Here is a 21,866-nt window from a genome sequence, read left to right as displayed (position 1 = left end):
CCAGGATTTACTATAAAGGCACAGAAATCGGGATGCCTGGGTGGCTCAGCAGTTGAGTGCCTGCCTTTGGCCCAGGGTGTGATCATGAAGACCTGGGATGGAGTCCCACATTGGGCTCCCTGCATGGAGCCTGCTTCTCTCTCTGCCTCTCTCTCTTTGTGTCTCTCATGAATAAATAAATAAAATCTTTAAAAAAAAATAAAGGGACAGAAATCAAGAATAAAGTAATGTATTGATAAAATGATAGACATAAAAACCAGTAGAACAGGATATAATGACACATAGATGGTCCACTGATTTTCCAACAAAGAGGAAATGACAATTTTATGGAGAAAGGATATTTATTTTTTTATTTGTTATTATTATATTTTAAAGATTTTATTTATTTATTCATGAGAGACACAGAGAAAGAGGGAGGCAGAGACACAGGCAGAGGGAGAAGCAGGCTCCATGCAGGGAGCCCGACATGGGACTGGATCCTCCGTCTCCAGGATCAGGCCCTGGACTGAAGGTGGCGCTAAACTCTGAGCCACCTGGGCTGCCCAAGAAAGGATATTTAGTGCAATAAATGGTGCTGAAATAATAGGATATTCATATGGAAAAAAAAAAAAAGGTAAACCGTGGTTCATATCCTGCATCATAAACAAAAGTAAACTAAAAAATAAATCATAAACCTAAGTGTAAAATGTACAATTATGGAACTTATACAAGAAGGGTACCTGGGTGGCTCTGTTTGTTAAGCACCTGACTCTCAATTTTGGCTCAGGTCATGACCTCAGCATCATGAGATTGAGCCCTTCTTTGGGCTCCACATTCAGTGTGTAGTCTGCTTGTCCCTGTCCTTCTACTCTTCCCCACTTACACAAACTCTCTCAAATACATAAATAAAATCTTTAATAAAAAATAAAACTTATACAAGAAAAGATAGGAATAAATGTTTGCAATCTTGAGGGTGATGTTGAGTTCTTAGATCTAATATCAGAACACAATACATAAAAGAAAAAATAGTAAATTGGCTTCCATAAGACTTAAACTTCTGTTCTTTGAAATTTACTTATTGGAGAATGAAAATATAAGACAGAAAGAGAAAAATATTCTTGAAATATATTTTTAAGTATGATCTTCTATCTAATATATAAAAGGAACTCTCTAAACACAATGATTAGAGAGCAATCAACCCAACTGAAATCAGGCAAAGACTTTTAAAAAATCCACTGCATCAAAGAGATAATGAAGGATAAGATTAGTTATCTGAAAGACAGGTCAGGAGAAAATATACATAGTGAGGCACAGAAAAAAATAAAAGTAGAGAAAATAACAGAAGTCTTGTGCAAAGCATAGTAAAAATCCTTTAAATCATCTAACTGGAGACCCAAAAGAAAGAAGAGAAAATATGGTTGAAGAATGTTTTTGAGGATAGAATGGCCAGCTACTTTCCAGTGCTGATGAAAAACATCAATTCAGAGATTCAAGAAACTGCCAGCCTCATGAAGGGTAAACATAAAACAACACCTAAGGACATCAGTAAAACTGATAAAAAGCAAAGACAAAAAGACGGTAAAACGACCATAGAAAAATGACGCATTTAGAGAACAATCATAAAACTTAAAGTTGATTTTCCAACTAACTATGGAAGCCAGATGAAAACAGAATGACATCATCAAAGTAATGAGATTAAAAAAAAAAAAAAAAACTACCATCCTAGAATTTTATAACCAGAGAAAAAAATTCCTTCCATAATGATTACATTTTAAACAAACAGAAGTGATACCATCTTTCACCGGCTGACTTCTACTAAAATATATTGTAAGAGTTTAATTGGAAGTAAAATGACCCCTGACAGAATGTAACAACAAATGAAGAGCCCCATAAAAAAAAGAAAAATGTATGTAAATAGAAATGATTGTTGACTTTAGACAACAAGAAATACTTTCTTGGGTGCTTAAAATATATGTGGAAATAAACTTCATTACAACAATAATACAAAGATGTGAGAGGGTAAATGGAATTGATATTGTCTAAAACTTTGGTATTTTCCTGGAAGTGGTCAAGTATTAATTTGCATAAGACTTTACTTTTTTACTTTTTAAAAATTTTTGCCTACGATTTTATTAGGTAAAATATCCCTATTGTAAATTACAAGGCAACCATTAAAGGATAGGGAAATAATGTAGACCTAACTAGTTAATAGAGGGAAAAGTTAAATAATAAAGATATTTGTCAATCAATAAAACAGAAGAGAAAATAGGGCAATCGATAAAAAAGGGGTATAAAATGAGAGTGGTGTGCAAAGAGAGAACACATACTAGGTTATGGTTTTAAATACAATTAGAGTTGTAACATATTAAGTGTATGTAAGCTATATAATACAATTTGAACACTAAGATTGACAAATTATTACAAGTTCAATAATTCAATAAATTCAATATAAGCTGTTTATTTTTATTTTTTTTAGATTTTATTTATTCATGAGAGAGAGAGGGGAAGAGAGAGAGATGCAGAAACACAGGCAGAGGGAGAAGCAGGCTCCATGCAGGAAGCCCGACGTGGGACGGACTCGATCCCAGGTCTTCAGGATCCCACCCTGGGCTGAAGGCAGTGCTAAACCACTGAGCCACTCAGGCTGCCCAAAATAAGCTGTTTATAAAAACAAATCTTAAATATAAGAAAACAGAAATGTTGGGAAAAAATAAGGGAAAAATTGAAACTATGCAAACATTAAACAAAAGATAGTTTCTGTAGCAATACTAATAACTTTCATAGAAGGCAAAAGCAAAACTAGAAATAAGTAGGATTATTTCATAATTATGAGTTCAATTTACAGTGAAGATAACACAGTTGTAAATTTGTATATATCAAATAACCCAACTTTAAAATATAAAAGTAAAAAATGTATAGAACCAAAAGGAGAGGTATTACAAATCAATGATTATAATGTGACACTGTTATAGCTCCTTCAATAACTTAAAAAAAATTTTTTTCCTTCAATAGCTTTTAGAATGAACAAACTCAAATGTTTCTATTTGACAAACTTGGAGCAGTTACTATTTGCTGCTAGGTTTTCCCCAAAGATGCAAGAAAAAGTATCTTTGTATTTTCTGTCTGATTATGGCAGCTGAGGTTGAATAGAGGAATAAAGGAATCCAAAAAAACACGAAGGAACTCATGCTGCAACTCAGGTATAACTTTATAAATGGTGAAGAGCCTTTTCCAAAAAAGGAATCTAAAATTTGAATATTCATGAGAAAATAAAATTCAGTAAGAATATAGAAAATCTGAATAACACAATTAATACACTGCACAAAATGACAGAAAACATAGTCCTCTCAGGTACACATACATTTTATACAAAAATTGGCCTGATTCTGGGCCAGTAAGGAAGTCTTAAGAAATTTTTAAAAATTGAAATACTGTATACAATTTTATTTTGCCACAGAAGAGTAAAGCTAGAATTTGATGTCAAAACAACTAAAAATATCAAACTACTTAGAAATTAAACACATGTAATTAACTCAAGAACAAAAACCCAGAATTTAGAAAATAAGATAAATGATTTTCAAACTGTGGGATATAGGGAAATCAGTGCTTAGAGGGAAATTTATAGTCTTAAATGCATTTCCTAGAAAGAATATAGGCTAAAATTGAGTTAGCTCAGCTTCTATTTTAAGAAGCTATGGAAAAGAACTCTACAAACAAACCTAAAGAAAGTAGAAACAAGTAAATAATAAAAATAACAGCATAAATCAAAGCAATATAAAACAGGGGATCAAAAGGTATAAGCTTCCTGTTATAAAATAAATAAGTCCTGTAGATGTAATGTAGAGCATGGTGACTATAGTTAATAATACTGTAGTGTGTATTTAAAAGTGGCTAAGAGAGTAGATCTTAAAAGTTCTTATCATAAAACATTTTTTTAACTATGTGAGATGATGGATATTAACTAGACTTAACTGTGGTGATCACTTTACAATAAACATATATTGAATCATTATATTGTACACTTGAAACTAATATTGTCACATGTCAATTACATCTCAATAAAACAATAGGAATTAAAAAGTTCAGCAAAAAATAAAGCTGATTCTTTGAAAGTATTAAGAAAAAATTACAAATTATTACATCAGGAATGAAAAACTGGACACTACTCTGACACAATTCTCACTAGAAGGGTAACTGAAAGATTCAAGTGAGCAACTTTCTAACACTACAGTTAGTAATTTAGATAATATGAAAAAAGATTCTAGGAAAACAGAAGAAATAGAAGTTTTAAGTAGCTCTATTTATGTAAAAGATATTTCATCATTAAAAAACAATAAGGGAAATTCCACAACAAGATGGCTTTACTGGTGAATTTTCCCATATATTTAAAAATGAGGGGTACCTGAAGGGCATTTAAGTGTCTGACTTTTAATTTTGGCTCAAGTCATTATCTCAGGATTTGAAATTGAGCCCAACATGGGGCTCCATGCCGAGCAATGAGACTGCTTAAGATTCTCTCCCTCTCTCTCTCCCCCTCCTCCTGACTCACACACACATGCTTGCATTCTCTCTCTCTCTCTCAAAAAAAATTATTTTTAAAATAAAAATTAAATCACATCATCATGTACTAACTTGCAAAATACAGAAAAAAGGAATGCATACCTATTCTTTTTATGAAATGAGATTCATGTTAAATCTTGACAAGGACATTAAAAACAAAAAAGCGAAGACTGATCCTTATGACATTAGAGGGAAAAGTCTAAAATATGATATTAGTAAATTTAATACAGAGGCATAGACAATGATAATATGACAGCATCAAGTGACACTCATCTTAGGAATACAAGATGGTTTATCATTTGATAACTGATCACTTTGGTTTATCACCTTAACTGAAAAGAAAAAAATAAATGATAGCTTGATAGATGCCGAAAAAGCATTTGACAAAAGTCACCATTCTTTCATGATACAAATTTCTGGTAAACCAAGACTAAAAGGAAAATTCCTATTTTGATAGAGTAACTATTGAAAACCAATAGAAATTATTAAAATATTTTTCCCAGAATCAAGGATCAGGCAAAGTTATCTGCTATTATCAGTTGATTTCAATTTTATGCTAGAGATTTAGTCAGTACAGGAAGCAAAAAAAATATTATAAAGATTAGAAAAGAATAAAAAGAGAATGCCATTATTTGCAAATGTCCTTTTTAGTGTCTTCAGGAAATTGAAATACAAAAGCCGCTAGGTATAAGATTAATATACAAGAATTAGTTATAATTCTATGCAACCATTACATACAAATTAATAATAAATTTATAAAACTGTCATTTATAATAATATATAAAATATCAAATAGGAATAAATCTAGCACATAATGTCAAAAATAATGTATACCAAAAACTATGATACATTAACGTGAGAAGAAAAGAAGATTTTGCTAAATGGAGAAATATGCCATCTTCATGGATGTGAAGATTCAACATTGCAAAGATATTGACTATCCCTGAAATGTTCCATAAATTTAATGTAAGAAGAATATAACCAATTTTTGGAAACTGATAAGCTAATTATAAAACAACTGGAGAAATGGTTTAGCTAAAGGTCCAAAAAAAGAGAAATCTTAAAGAAGAAAATACAACTGAAAAAGGTCTATTACTAGATGTCAAGATGTACCTTAATCACACATACATCAAATAACAAAAGTGGAATTATGAAACAGTATTGAAGAATAGCAAAAAATTAAAAATTATGGGCAGCCCGGTTGGCTCAGCAGTTTAGCGCTGCCTTCAGCCCAGGGCCTGATCCTGGAGACCCGGGATCGAGTCCCACGTCAGGCTCCCTGCATGGAGCCTGTTTTCCCTCTGCCTGTGTCTCTTCCTCTCTCTCTCTCTGTGTGCGTCTGTCATGAATACATAAATAAAATCTTTTAAAAAATTAAAAATTATTTTAAAAATTGATTATATGCTTAGATAAATATTTTTTGAATAAGTCTCAAAACCTCTAAATATAAAGAAAAAATTGGGAACCCGGTCTCAATAAGTTAGTATTTTCCATGCAACAAAGGATACCATATACCTTTTAAAAAATGAGATAAACTATAGAAATGTATTTGCATATAAACATAGGTAGGTTGATATACAGAGTGTTTTAAAAATCTTGTGAATCGATAACAAAATAACTCAATAGAAAAATAATTAAGTGATAAGTATGGGAAATAAATAGAAAAGAAAACCTAAATAGCCAATAAATACATGAAAAAGTGATTAATCTCACCAGGATTCATGCAAATGTAATTTGAAGCAACAGTCAGATACAGTTTTGCATTCATTGAATTGGTAAAAATTTTAAAATCTTGATAACATCAAGTGTTGGCAAGAACAGGGTGCATCTTTGTGGGAGCAGGGATCTCTACATGGTGGTGGTGGAAATGTATTTTGATACATTAGAGAATAGTTTGGCACTAATTTCCACTAAGACTGAAGATGCGCATGCCCAATAATTCCACTTTCAGAGTTGGTGTTGTTTAGTACACACTGAACTAATGAAAAACTGGGAAACAATATAAAACAAATGGATAAATTGTGGCATGTTATTGGCTGGGAGAGAGATCTTCCAACTTCAGAGTAATTGTAACTTCAGAGAAGGGAGAGAGGGGGGATGTATAGTCACAATGATAATGAAGATGAGGGGATGATTTTCAATATTATATGTAAATATAAAAGTTAATACTTGCAACCTCTGGGTGTTTTCACAGATATTTCTTACCTTTTTAAGTTGAAATGTTTTATAAGCAGAAAGAAAAACTTGTTCTAGGATAACAGCAGTTTGAGTGGGGAGGTGGGAGGCAGTTGAAGGAATGGAGCTGATGAAATTGACCTGTCTTGGCACTTGATTAATGAGAGAAAATGGAGGAGTAAAGAGTGAAGGGGAAGGGAGAGGGGTGGGAGAGATGGAGAGAGATCAAAGACGAAACTGCAGTGTAAATGTTAGGGGAGTGGGTAGGGAGTGGGTGAGGAGTGGGTGGGGAATGGCTGGACTGGGCACAATAGTGCTATTAACAAAACCAGAGAATGTGGGGCAGGACTCTCAGAAAGGAGAGGATGAGTTTCATTTTTGAAGAGTGACTCATGGATACTGATAAGACACCCAATTATAGATGTAGTTGATAGTGGCCAAAATGGGGAGAGAAATTAAGGATGAAGCTGTAGTGTTTGAAAGCAACAAAATTGATAATGCAGGCCATGAGTTAGCTAAGTTTCCAAGGACATGAGGATTCAGAGAGGAAGAAAAAGAACCAGTACCAAATCTTTGGCATGACCATGACACTGGAGTATTGGCTTCTGAAGGGACACAACACACAGTGGGGAATTGCGAGAGGCTGGCCCAGAAGCCAGGCCATAAAAGAACTTCACAAAGGGGTGACCATTGGTGTTCATGGGATGGAGACTTGAAAGAGGGAGAGAAGGCAGGTAAAGCTGCTTTGTGTAGCAACTAGGGGGTCCCTGATGACTTGAGGATGCTGAGAAAGAAGGGAGAGGCAATGGTGGCTATCAGGGTGGCGGTCTGGCTACTAAGTGTACGCAGTAAGGATCAGGGGGCCTAAAGGAGCCACTGCTTCCTGGACGAGTGTCAGCTGAGAGGTGACATTCTATCCATTCTGGTTGCTCCTCCTGAGACTGGCCTTCTTCCAGACTTGGTGAGGGCTCCTCCAGGGGTTGTCATCCTCTCACCTTCCTCCTGTGGGATCTTAGCTGAAGAGCATTGGGGAACCGACTGAGAAATAAAACTGTTTATCCCAGCCCTGCATAAATAAATGTCACTTCGCTATTCCCTGCATCTGAATCGCTGATAGCCTATATTCTGCTGATCTTGTTTATCCTTGAAGCTGTCCTCAAACATTTCCCAGTCTCCTGAATTGCATACAAATGGATGAATATTTGAAAAAGTGTGATTGCTGTTGTTTGTTATTTTGTCCTGCCACTGTGCTTTCTTTTACCATCTGGACTGGAGGTGGACTTGTTAAAAAAAAAAAAAAAAAAACAACACCCAGAAAGGACAGTCTCACGAATTTGAGCCTACAAGAGAGAAGGAAGTCCTTAGTCTCTCCCCCAGAAAACAGATCTTTACAGAGTTTCCTGGCCAAACATGCAGCCAAGATGTTGCTAAATCTGGGAAGCTTATCAAGTGCAAACTGTGAGCCTTCTCCTCACAACTGTGTTCAACTACACATGGTCTGTTTGTTGCTTTAAATGAACATCACAGGAATAATCACAACAGACACCTGTATGGCACTGTGCACTTTTCGAATTATTTCCACATGCAAGAGATAATTTCATCTTCCCAACAAACCTGTAAGGTTCTGAGACTCTGAGAGGTTACATGGTCAAGATGCAAAGCAAGGCAAGTGTTGGGGCCAGGTCTCTGCTGCCCACCCAGTGCTCTGCAACACTGTGGTGTGTCTTCATTAGATTCCAGATCGAAGACTTTAGATATCTGACTTTGTCCACAACAGCAGGCAGCCAGGAGGAAATGAAAAGGTAAACATTCATCTCATGCTGATAGATGTATAACCAATTCACCATTTCTTTGTGCAAACCCATTCACCATTACTTTGGAATCAAGTATATTCACCAGAGCCTCCCTTCAAGGAGAGCATTATTTGTTTGGAGGAAATTGCTTGGCAAACCAATCATGCTGGAGGCTTGGTTCCCAATGGAGCTTGGGCTTGCCCTGAATGAGGAAAGGAACTTTTTGGTTGATTCACAAAGAAAGAGGAAGTGAGAAAGGAAAAATAATAGGGCAGAGATGGGGAAAGACAGAAGGCTTTATGTTTTATATTATGACCTTTCCTTGATCTCTCAAATCTAAATTATAAATCTCATGGAATTCTTGAGGTGAATGAGTGGTTTGAAGACAAGAGATGGATGAGTGGTTTGAAGACAAGAGATGGATATTTTGTGTTCATATTTAAGAAGATTAAGTCATTTTGGGGCTGAGAGAAAAGTAGGAGCTCAATTAGGATGCCAGAAAAATTGTGAGGACCTTTCTGGATTGTGATAGGCTATGGATTTGGGATTTAGGCCAAGTTCAGCTGCATTTCTGAAGAGTAGGAGGCCTCAGCAAGCACATGGATTGCTTCAGAAATTAGAGAGCATTTTCAAAGTCTGTGTTTGCATGTCTTTGATCCTCTAATTCAATAGACAAAAGAAAACAATTATATATGGGTACATATGCATAATGTATAATATGTATAGTAACTGACTTATTCAAGAAAAATGTGTCATAGTAACATAGAATCTCAGTTTAAGTGAGGAAGAACATTATACTTTTCATTGTACTTCCTTCTAAAGGCAACATTGGCTAACACTGAGTAGCTGCTTATTGGAGACATTTAGGAAGATGCTGATAATATCTGCTAAGAACATTGTAAAGACAATCTTCACTACAAGAGCACTGATTTTCATCAACTATAAAATGGGTCCCTCATTACTTTTTTTAATTAGAAGAGAAAAATGAGGGGCTTTGAAGTCATCAGAAATACTATCCACAGTAATTTCCAAACCTTAACAACAAAAAAAGATGAGCATAGCAAAGAATTAAAATACAATTTGGCCTTCAACTTCAATTCCTGACAAAGTTATTTTCTCCACTAATTGCCTAATATTTATTCTTTGTCTCTGACTGTTTGGATTCTGAAAGAACGAGCTTGAGAAGGTTCAATACACACATAAGATCCATTTTAGATCTTTCACACTAAAGATAGACTTTCTCTTTATTCCTTCCTCATTATTACGAAGAAGAGATATGTGCCTAGTATTCCTTGCAAGAAAGATATTTTGTAAAGGTGCTTCACTTGCTGGAAAACTCTAGGATGAAAATAAAACAAAGAAACCTCCAAAAGAACAAAAACAACAAGAAAACCCTTCTTTCAGTTTGTCTGCTTACACTGGAATGTGGAACTGAGTACAGCCCAGAGACTTGGTTCCGGGTAAAGAAGGAAGGCAGGCGGAATTGGCACCATGCAGCCTGTGAAAATTGTGGAATGTGGGGAAGAGTTGTAAAATTTAAAGTCATATTGATAAAATCATCAGCTTCAACTACTTAAGACAGGAAGGAGGCAAGCATAGGGAGAATTGGCCCTGCAACGAAGGGAGTGAGAGAGGAAGGAAAAAGAAGAATATGAAGGGAAGCCACAGAGGAGCAAGGGATATGAAAAGTATATTGGTTTCCTTTTTGCTGCTGCAATAAATTACCACAAACTTAGTGGCTTAAAGTAACACACATGTATTATCTTATAGTGCTGGAGGTCAGAAGTCCAAAATCAGTCTCAGAGGGCTAGAATCAAGGTATTGGCAGGGCTGTGTTTCTTCTGGAAGCTCTAGGGGAGAATGCATTTCTTGCTTTTTCCAACTTCTATTAGTTGCTATTATTCCTTGGCTCCTGAATACATCTCCTGTTTCCATGGTCTAACTGGCTTATCAGATTCTAACTTTCCTGTGTCCCTTTTAAAAGGACCCCTGAGATTACATTGGACCCATCTGGATAATCCAGGATAATCTTCCCTTCTCAAGATCCTTGGTTTAATCACATCCACAGAGTCCTTTTCATCATAGAAGGTAATTAACAAGGTTCTGGGATTAGAAAGTAGGGGGTAGGCTTGATCCAGCCTGTTACAGAAGGTGTTCAAAAAATATCATAAAGAATGTTTGTGATCATAATTAAGTAGATGAATGGACATGTAAGGACACAAGGAACAACCAGCCCAATTATCCTGGAAACCTTCATATAGGGTGAATAGGTGATGACAATACATACTGGTAGAATGCCTGTTTTGTGTCAGGGGCATGTTAGGGATTTGGGGGAAGAGAGACTTTTGATCCTAGTTATGGGGTAAATATCTTGTGTTTTCTGTCCTTTCCTTGCCACGTTGCCATTCTTTTTTTTTTTTTTTTTTAAGATTTTATGTATGTATTCATGGGAGACAAAGAGAGAGAGGCAGAGACACAGGCAGAGGGAAAAGCAGGTGCCTTGTGGGGAGCCCAATGTGGGACTCCATCCCAGGACCCGGAGATCACAACCTGAGCCAGACAGATGCTCAACCACTGAGCCACCCAGTTGCCTTGCCACTTTGCCATTCTTATCCTGGAAAATGATTTAACTTTAAGTTCTATACTCAGGCATTCACTCCCTTCAGGGAGCTTTCAATGAGCCACTATACTCCCCTGTGAAACAGGGCATTCTCTGGTCTCACTTCTTTTAAAAGAAGAGGAATATTATTCTTTCTAAAACCAAGGGAAGCAGACTCCATGAAAATAATTTGTAAAGTGAGTCTCTGAATTTCCCCTATTCCTCTCAGTTAGGTTCAACGACTAATTCTGTTGAGGTAGTATGGAGAAAAGAAAGAGAAAGATGTCAAAAATAATTACAGTAACTGTATTACAGTGACCTATTTTCTTACCACCTAGCATGGTAAACCTATATGATTTTCCATGTGTCAAGTAGAGACTTAGGGATGTGATGAGCCAACTTGCTGATACTCTACTACAGAGGAGGACAATCCCAGCACCTGAAAGTTGTAAGACAATCCACTTGTGTTGTAATCTGTGGAATGGAGGGACATTAGAGTCAAACTGGAACTAGATCTCCCTTATCAGAAAACTGAGTAATGCAGAAATCTCTGTAAGCCCTCCTTCAAGAACGTGCAGAAGTGCTACATGTGACTGTACATTCATCCATCCAGGATATTCTACCTACAAACATGCCCACCACAGGGGATCCCTGGGTGGCTCAGTGGTTTAGCACCTGTCTTTGGCCCAGGGCATGATCCTGGAGTGCCAGAACCAAGTCCCGTGTCGGGCTCCCTGCATAGAGCCTGCTTCTCCCTCTGCCTGTGTCTCTGCCTCTCTCTCTCTCTCTCTTTCTCTCTGTCTATCATGAATAAATAAAATCTTTAAACAAAACAAAACAAAACAAAAAACATGCCCACCACATAGTGGATATCAACAATGTGCCAGCAACGCAGAGAACATCCACAGCCAGTCTATTTAGATGCAGAAGTAACAATTATAAGCTCAGTTAAGTAAAGACTTACTTGACCTTTTCTATTTCCTTCCACAAATCTCCAACAGAGAGTGAACTGGTATCTAGAAGACGAAGGGGAAAAGGCATGCATGAGCCCTATTACCTCCTATCTCCATAAAGAGGGGACAAGGAGAACATTGAGTCAGATCTGAAATGAAAACTTTAAAAATAAATAGAAACGAGTTTTAAATACAAGAATGACAAGGTTCTAATAAGTATAAATGTCTGAAAACTTAGAGAATCTGGCCAACATGTTATTAAAGAAGGCTATCATTGGAATAAACCATTTCGTTTATATGCCCAAGAAGTTGGGTCCAGTTAATAAACTGGTTACATAAGGATTTAGGATATAAAATTATACTTAATTGTTTGCTCTCATTCTCAGCTCCTTGAGGTCAGAGAATATGGCACCATGGGGACAGTTTAATTGCAAGGGACCTAAACCTGCTCCAATTACTTCACCAAAAAATATGTTTATTATAAGCAAAGACACATCACTGAAATACAGAAAGAAAGGAAAAAGCAAGCCTTGTGGACAAGAAAATTTTGGGTACTCTGGCAATTGGGGGTTCAGGTTCAATAACCTTCAAAGTAATGCTCCACCAATAATGAAACTCAGCCAGCATTTGGCTCAGATTCTTTTACTTAAAATGAGACAGAGATAGAGATAGAAAGGAGGGTAAACAGACTTAGCCAAGCTTATAAATTTATTCAGTTAACGTTGAATGAGGAATTGGTATGATTATGAGTAGCCAGTTCAAGTCATACAAACATTATAGAGGCATTTAATAAATGGAATTTGTTTAGCTTGAGAATCTTAGATTTTACTGGTTTATAATAATCACAGTATCTCAATAACTAGAATGTAAAGGTCTTCCACTTGTCTTGAAGGGGTGCATTTGGAAGAGAGATATATAAGAAAGCCCTACATCCCATTTCTTGTCTTTCATAATTAATATGTTCTTTGTTTCAGCATTTTACTAGAATTGCAGCAACCAGCTGCAATGTCAGGAACTAATCAGCTTGCTGCTGCAATCTTTCCACCCACGTTGGAGATATTTATCCTGAGAAATTTCTTTTCTTCTTTTCATGATACTTAAGTACCTTGTAAAAATCAGTTTGTTGACATGGCACATCACATAAACCCCCAACAGAATTAAGAAAACAGCCCAAATGGGTAGCCATGAAGTCAAAAGTAAGAGTGAGAGGTGGAAAGAGCCTGTCCCCTCAAGGAGTTGCATCAGAAAAATGTGAATTTCTTTGTTATCCATGTCCTTGACTCCAGAAATTCTAATAAACTCCAATGCTATGTAATTCTACATTATACCTGCTCATAGCCTCTCCAGAACACTACTTCACTGGATCAGCATCTGTAGTGCTGGGAAAGAATAAAACTGAGCACATCTCAACTGGGTCAGGTATTACCTGTTGATGGTTAAGGGAATGCAAGATGATAGAGGATAGTGACTATACAATGAAAGAGAAAAATATCCACCAGAGTGGCTTCGATTCCAGACTTTCTCAAATGAGGAAAATTCCAGACTAGCTCTTCTAAGGTTGTCCTTATACGGTTGTTCTAAAGTTAAGTGTTTTGTCTTCAAGTGTTATTTATAGAGGAGTTCAAGTTCACATAAGTTATTTATGTTTTTAAATTCACAGAGTTCTACATAAACGTTGATAGAGATAGGAAGAGACGAAGCATATGGAAGTGTCACAGGGAAGGTTCTTCCATCAAGAAGGCAGATCTAAACTTAGATGTTGGATGATGATGGAAAAATACAGCATAGTAAGCCCTTCCTCTTCTGACAGAGTGCCAATTTGTGACTCTCTTGGATTGATGAGAAACTCTGATCTCAGAACCTCTGTAAACTCTCTTGCTTTTTATTTCCTATGCTTCAGACTCAAAAATTACATTGTCTTCAGTTATTCTTTCAAGGAAGATACAAGAGGCTACAAAGGAAAAAAAGATGCAGGAATGGGGAAATCAGAAAGTACCATCAAAGTCATTGTAAAGCAAGTACATATATATAACATACATCCAGACACACATATTTATATAGAAACGACAGTGAAGTGATAACAATAAAAAGAGCTCCTCAAGCTTCTAAACATGGAATAAGATACTAAAGTACATCTACTTTCATATTATATTCCTTCCAGCAGCTCTGAACTTTATGTGGTTCCCTATACATACTATCTATAGTCATGATACCCCCAATGCTTAATACTTACCCCCCACTTTCTCCTCAAATAACTCTTACTTGAGCTTTAACACTCAGTTTTAGTGAAACTGAAGGCACTGATAAGTAAATCAGAGGCCAAACTCTCTCCCTGTTTTGACTACTGAAGAAATAAAAAGATTGCCTAATTGTGAGAAAATGTGACTTTCCTATATAATTATCACAAAGATGCCATAGGTAAGTTTTTCTCTTATTCTGTAGGTTAAGAGGTTTCCCAGCATTATTATTTTAGTTGATGAACTAGTTTGGCAGATGAACTCTTACACGGACACCTGATAACACAGATCAATGGGAAGCAGACTCCCAGGGTCCTCCTCAGAATGCCAGGGCACTTTTTGGACTCCTTTAAGTCCTATGAGTACATTTGAAACCAGGTACTCCAAGGTAACTAGAGCACTAGAGAAAGAAAGACTCCTCAGTTCTTCATTTATCAAAACATCTGCTTTAATGCATGAAGAAAATGGTCTTATGTATGTGTGGATTATCATGATCTGGCCTATAAAATCTGTAAGTAATACTGTTACTATAGTGCATGGTAGGAGTAATGGTAATACATCGTTTTCATGTGTGAAATGGGAATAATAATGTATATCTTGCTGACCTCATGGAGATAAGTGAATTCAAGAAAATGAATGTAAAAATGCATTGCAAGGAATTATGCATTAAATCGTTGTTCTTTCCCTATTTTTGACAATAGAAGATTAAAAGTGGGCCCCCAGATTTAGGTAATACGTGACTTTATAGAAATTAGCAAAATATGACCACAGTCACATTTTTCTTCCTTTTAGAAATTATGAGACAGAGTAAAAGAAAGTCTATAAAACTTTTGCAAAAGTCAATTCAGTGTTTTTTCTCTTTGGAATTCACCAAAAACTTGGTGGAGGATGAAATAAAAAACAAACAACAACAACAACAAAAAGGTAAAATCCATCTTCAATAATCTTAGAAGACAAATTTAATAGCAGTTGCCAAAATGTGTGTGAGAACTGCCAAAAACAGTTGATACCAGGCAGAAGCTGTGAGGGACAAAGTGCTAATAAATATGGAGACTGGCAGGAAGGTTCACTAGCATCTCAAAAAAAAGCCCCAGCAAAATATACTTTTTGTTCTTAAGAGATTACCCTAAAATACAGAGACCATATTCTTTGCTTGCAAAAAATGGATGTAGCAATTTCAGTGAGAAGGGCTGGTGGTAGAAATTTCTGCAAGGTGGGTTGATTGAGCAAAGCAGAGGCAACGTTGCACAAAGAATCATACAGAGAAACCATTTTAGGAATAGGCAGCCACAGACATGAAAAGAGCCTTTGGAATCAGAAACCTCTTTAGTCTGCAAGATTATCCTAAATTCTATCCTTTGCCTGCTTTTCTATTCCCCACTCTCAAACTTGTGGAAATGCCTGGCCCAGAAAAATTCATGTCATGCTATGATGACAGAAAAAAAAAGATAATAGCTAAGTATCAACTCGAAGATAACATAAGAAATCAATGGGAGAAAAGCAATATTTTTATAAAGAAAATGCATAAAATATAACCATGGTACAGTAGAAAGTTGTGACAAAATATTTTGCATAAGTCAAAAAAACTTATATAATCAGTTCTATAAAGTAACATCAAAAACAGCAATACAAGAATTTAGAAGAGATAGGGAAACAATAGAACATGAAAAATGAATTTGCAGAACACAAGAAAGAAACAGAAAAACCCATCATTTAGAAAGGAAGACAAAATTAGAAGGAACACAAGAGACGATAGGCACGAAGAAACACAATAAAGAAGTCATTAATGTTAAATAGAAATTAAACCAAAAATATTTAAAAAATTAAAATCAAACAATCTACCATGGGAAAGTTAGCTAAAGAACATCTTTTTTTATTAAGGATTCAAAAGATCAAGTCATTGTAAGGTAGGTATCATCCACACTAGAGCACCTTTGAGAATAAAACAGGACAAGGTAAATGCTAAATGTAATGAGATCCTTGACAGTCTTATGGCAATACTTTCTTGAACAAACTGGAAACTATAGTCACCCTACTTTAAGACAGCAACATTAGACATAACGGTTCTGCATAGGAATATCCCATGTTTGAGAACAGTAGAGCAACATTCAAAGTTTTTAAAGAAATCCATCAATTTCATATCTAGAAAGTTCATCTAGTATATAGACAAATTGAATCAAGCATACCAGAACTCAAGGAATATTTTTCCCCAACATACTTCTTGAATAAAATATTAGTGAATTACTTTAGCAAAACAAGGGATGATTGGGGAAATTATGATACAAGTACTGTTGGTGAGCACTGAAAATAATTACCTGAAGAACAAGCACACTCCAACAGGTGTGGGGACTGGGATGAAAAGAAAAGTAAGTAATATGCACCCTGCTCATGCAGAAATGCTATAAATATCAAAAATCAGGAGGGGAAAAGAAAAACAAGGAGGGAGAGGGAATTTACCGATTCTTTCATCTATGACACCTGGGAGTTAAAGAATATTATTTAAACACAACAAAACAAGTAATCAACTTTATTTAAATAAAAGTTACTTAAGAATACAAACTAAACATTAAAGAATATTATTGGCTGAAAGTGAATGGTGAAAGAAAGAGAGAGAAGAGGTAGAAGGTGAAATGCAGTGATGTGATCAATGTTTTATGTTAGGAGCCTAAAGGCAGTATATAAGAGTACATAAGATAAAGGTTCTTACCTTTAGAACAATGTAAAACCTTAAAAACAAAAGGAACTAAATGTAAACAAAGCAAAGACAAACAAGCAACACTTGTTTTAAAAAAAAAAAAACTATTAAAGGAATTTCCAAATGGATAAGAAAAAAACCAAGTACCTCATAGAAAATGAACAGAGAATGTGAATAGAGTTTATGGAAAAAGAAATCCATTCATCCTAAAAGAAATAAAAAATTAACAACTACTCTAAGATAGCACTTTCACCTAAACTATGGGCATCAATCTAAAAGTCTCACATATTGTATGGTGAGGTTTTTAAAAATAAAGTGTAAAATAGCAGTTTTAGATTCACAGCAAAACTAAGCAAACAATACAGAGAGTTTCCATATTCTCCTTGCCCCTAAGATACCCATAGCCTCCTCTACGACATCAACATCCTATACCAGAATAGTATATTAGTCACAATAGATAAACCTGCATTGACACATAATTATCACCTGAACTCCACAATTGACATTAGCGTTCACTTCTGGCGTTATACATTAAAGGGTTTTTGACGAATGTACAACATATATCTACCATTATTAGACTTATTATAGTTCCAGTGTCCTAAAAGTCCTCTGTGCTCTCCCTATTCATCCTTCCTTCCCTAAAACTCCTGGCAATCACTGATCTATTCTCTGTGTTCATAGTTCTGCCTTTTTCCAGAATGTCATATAATTGGAATCATGCAGTATGTGACACTTTCAGACTGGCTTCTTTCACTTAGTAATATGTATTTATAATTTCTCTATGTCTTCTTCATGGCTTCCTTTCTTTTGGGAAGATATCATGGAAGTGTCGTTACAACACTTACCGGAAGGTAATTTAGCACACCTACCAAATGCATAAACTTTGAATCTGGCTTTAATGGTGAGTTCATATTGGGGAAGGCCTTGTGTGCCAAGTTAAGTTCTCTAAATAGTAGGAAACATGAAGATCTGTAGAAGTAATGTAATTAAATTTGAGACTTGGATGAGTCAAGTGGTAACAATATATGGACTGAAATTTACAGCCAAGAGAAATTGAGTCACTTTATATGAGACTATCTTAGTTAGGAATAAAATAATGAAGGGAAGAACTAAAAAGGATAATGATAGGAATTTTGAAAAAATAGTTAATGATTAAAAAATTCCGAAGTAATAAACAATGGAATCTGGAAATATTAGGGCATCTCTTAAAGATTTATTTATTGGTGTGTTTAACAAAAATTTGTTAAAACGTCTACTCTGTACCAGCCTGTAAAATTGATACTTGCATATTGGACTTGGAATAAAGTAAATGAAAATGTGTAAGTATGCTTCCATGTGTTGGAGATGAAGGTTTAAATCTCAGATGAGAGACTGATAAATTTACTCTTGAGAGTCATCCTCAAGTAGATAGCAATCAAAGCAGTGAAGACAGAGCAGGTCATTCTTTTGTACACTTTAGGTCAGAGGCACAGAATATCCAGAAACTGGACTTCAGGGATTGTTTTTACAATTATAAGGTAGAAAAAATAGAATTCAACAAAATAGATACATTAGGAAGAGACTCAGTAATGTACATAGCCATGAAAACAAATGTGGGGAACATTCAGAATGAGAAGATGATAAAAAATACCAAAATCCATAGAGAAGTTGCTAAGGTTGGTTAATTTGACATAAAATGTGTCATGGGTGATTTAACAGAGTGTAGATGCAGAGTTACAAAGACCTGGTAAGTAATGGGTATTGAAGAAATATAAGTATGGATAAAAATTATGAATTTGAGAACTAAAAGTTAGGAGAATCATATGAAAGTTAAATGAAGAGGAAGACACTTCAAACTATTTTTTAAATAAGCATAAAATTGTGCATACATGAAGACTGTGGAAGATATTAGGGAAGAGGGAGAGATTTAAGATCCGTGGGAGATCTGTGCCACTAAGATCCATGGGAGATCAGGTGTATTTTGGTCTCAAAATGTGAGAAATCCATTTCTTAGGGATGGAATTGTTCTTGGAAATAACGGAAGGAAGGAAAAAATATTGATTAAAAATTTATACTGGATTAGGACTTACTTAAGAGACTGAGATGAAATGAGAAAATTGCAGAACAGAAAGCAGCTACTATACATAGGTGCTATTTTCTTGAGTCAAAGGCCCTGGAATATCAAGCAATTTGAACAAAAAAAGGAATATATTCATATAGCTCCCCTTGAAATCATGGAGAAACATCCCATTAAAACAATACTTTCTCCAATATAGACATAGTTCAGTCAGGCAATATTGTGCATTTCAGTGATAAGAATGTGAGAAATACATCCAGTATGTACTGCTGACTAGATAAACTATATTAAGAGATATTCCTACAAAGAATGACAGGGCAATCCCATTATCCAGTGAGGCATAAATACTGTTTTATCTAATCACCTTGGTTGAAAAAAGTATAAGCATTTTCTATTTGTTTCTTTTTCCACATACACCGTGGGTCAAATCACATCAGGGAGCATCCATGGATACGGTAAGTAGATAATGCATACTACTGGCTAGATGTACAACTTTCACTTTCAAATCAAGAGTTAACTCAGTCTGATATTTCTGATGGTCAATAGTTATTTACTAAGTGCCATCAGTTTATTAGTGATAAGAATATGGGCAGTTTGTTTGGAGGTATGATGATTAAATTTTACATTCTAAAGTCAACAAAAGTAAGTAATAAAGGAGTCAGCTTGGTCAGTCAAAAATTCATGTGAACAGAAGGCCTTTCTGGTTGGTGGTAGTGGATGGCCACCTACATAAATTCACCATGTTTGTCCAATAACCCATGTAATATCATATGACATTCTTTTCTTTTTCAGGAATCCCAATGCAATTTTCTATTTTTAATTGTATGTCACGTTTTTTTACCCACTTGGTGTTAGAACTGATGATAGTAGGAACTTATTGATACTCTAGTGCTTCATTAATTAAAGGTCTTCTAATTAATTTTAATTACCCCAAATAAACTTATTTTGTAGGGGCATAGTTTAAAAATAAATGTAGGATTCAAGTTGGTAGGGTTATAATTATAAACTTGGGGGATCCCTGAGTGGCTCAGCAGTTTAGCACCTGCCTTTGGCCCAGGGGCATGATCCTGAAGTCCCGGGATTGAGTCCCACATCGGGCTTCTGCATGGAGCCTGCTTCTCCTTCTGCCTGTGTCTCTGCCTCTCTCTCTTTCTGTGTCTCTCATAAATAAATACATTAAATTAAAGAAATAAACTTGGTCATTTTTACCACTAATGCATAATTTCAAAAAGCTTTGAAGTATGAATTTTACCAAAACTGTGTCTTTATTTATATTGTGAATGTCAACCTTCATGTCTATGGTAAAAATAAAATTAGATATCATTATACATTATAGTAATGAAGGTTAACACAGTGAATTTTACTTCATTGTTGCTTTCAGGCCTATTTTAAATGTCCACACTTGTACAAATTTTCTTTTAGGTTCTATTTTTCTACATATTTATTTCTTCTATTTTCCAATAAAATTGTCTATGTCCACGTTAATATAAACAGTTATGACATGTAATACTCTTTCCCATCTAGCTTTAAAGATGTCCTATTAAAACTATTGAGCCTAGGGATAGTGGTTCTATATAAAAAAACTGTATGACTTGATCTAGTCTATTGTCATCATAAGCCAATATCACTGGGCTCTTGTTATGAGTGGGAAATCCTGCTGGGCAGTTAGGCTGTAATGAGCAATAGATGGAGTCCTTGGCTTTCAGTATTTTCAATATAGGGGAGGAAACAGAAATTAAACTGAAAAAAGGGCAACAGCAAAGAGATCACACATTATCTAATTATAATTGATAGAAAAGATGTACATAAAGGCCCCTGAAGGAATAAATGAGGGATAGAACCACTTAAACAACATGAAAGCAGAACAGCATAAATAAATTAATCTGTTCACACTCCTAAATAATTATCACACACAGTTATATGCCAAACCAATTAATTTGAGATCATTAAAAACATGCAAACAACAAAACACAAGGAAACATCATTCTTTATGCCACTAGGATCATTGAAACATGTTTAAGGGAAGTTACATTTACTGAGTATCTGATACTATGTAGATGCCATTTCATTTGTTCAGTTCTCCAGATAAACCTGTGAAGTGAACTCAGAGAAAGCAAAAATCTTGCTCAAGGTTATTCAAATAGTGCCTAAGCCAAAGTTCAAAACCAGATCTGTGTGATATCAGAGCCAATGTTTCTCCCCGTTTGCTTCTGTCTCCTTTAAAACATAAATCATTTGTGTCCCTTTATATCAAGGATCATTCCTTCAATGAATATACCAGCTTGTGTCAGATCAATGTTTTCTGAATGTTATTAATTACATTCAGTAAAAATTGATATAAATCACAACTCTGTAAGACAGCTTTTAAAATCATTCATCTAAAAAAAATAAAAAATAAAAAATAAAATAAAATCATTCATCTCAAACACCAGCACAAGTATTTTATGGAGTCCTGGGATGTGCTATATTCCCTGTCACTAGAGCTTCTTGCATTCTTCCCTCAAATTAATCCAACTTAGTTACACAATGTTTATAGCTCCAATCAATCAATGCTTTCATGGAGAAGCCTTTCACTAACTTCCTAGACTAGTCAAATTTCTTTCTTAAATACCCATGCCTCTTAGACACTACCATGGTGCTATATCCCTTTTGCTTATAGCACTTACTATACTAATTGCTTTACACCTTCCTGAGTGTGAGGATTTGAGGGATGCCTCTTTAAAAACTGCATGAGGATACAGACAATGCTTTTGCTCAATATAGTTTCAAATCCTACCATATCATACCTGGAAAAAAGAGTTTAAAAATATATGTTGAAT

The 21,866-nt window shown here is 35.3% G+C and overlaps 2 long non-coding RNA genes across 6 annotated transcripts in view; one reads left to right on the top strand and one right to left on the bottom strand.

Annotated features, from left to right (window-relative positions):
* Positions 1 to 13,919, top strand: part of LOC144313356 (uncharacterized) — a 46,472-nt gene extending 32,553 nt beyond the window's left edge. For both annotated transcript variants that reach the window (XR_013379014.1, XR_013379013.1), the window contains 2 exons: positions 10,492 to 10,595; positions 13,720 to 13,919. This is a non-coding gene — a long non-coding RNA (uncharacterized LOC144313356). The remainder of the gene's footprint in view (positions 1 to 10,491; positions 10,596 to 13,719) is intronic.
* LOC144313794 (uncharacterized) overlaps positions 1 to 21,866 on the bottom strand; it is a 466,610-nt gene that overhangs the window by 94,717 nt on the left and 350,027 nt on the right. The window lies entirely within an intron of this gene.

The sequence above is a fragment of the Canis aureus genome, chromosome 5 (genome assembly GCF_053574225.1).
Source record: "Canis aureus isolate CA01 chromosome 5, VMU_Caureus_v.1.0, whole genome shotgun sequence".
NCBI classification, from domain to species: Eukaryota; Metazoa; Chordata; class Mammalia; order Carnivora; family Canidae; genus Canis; species Canis aureus.
Note: the sequence above shows the minus strand (reverse complement) of the source record. Positions and strands in the feature narration are given on the sequence as shown.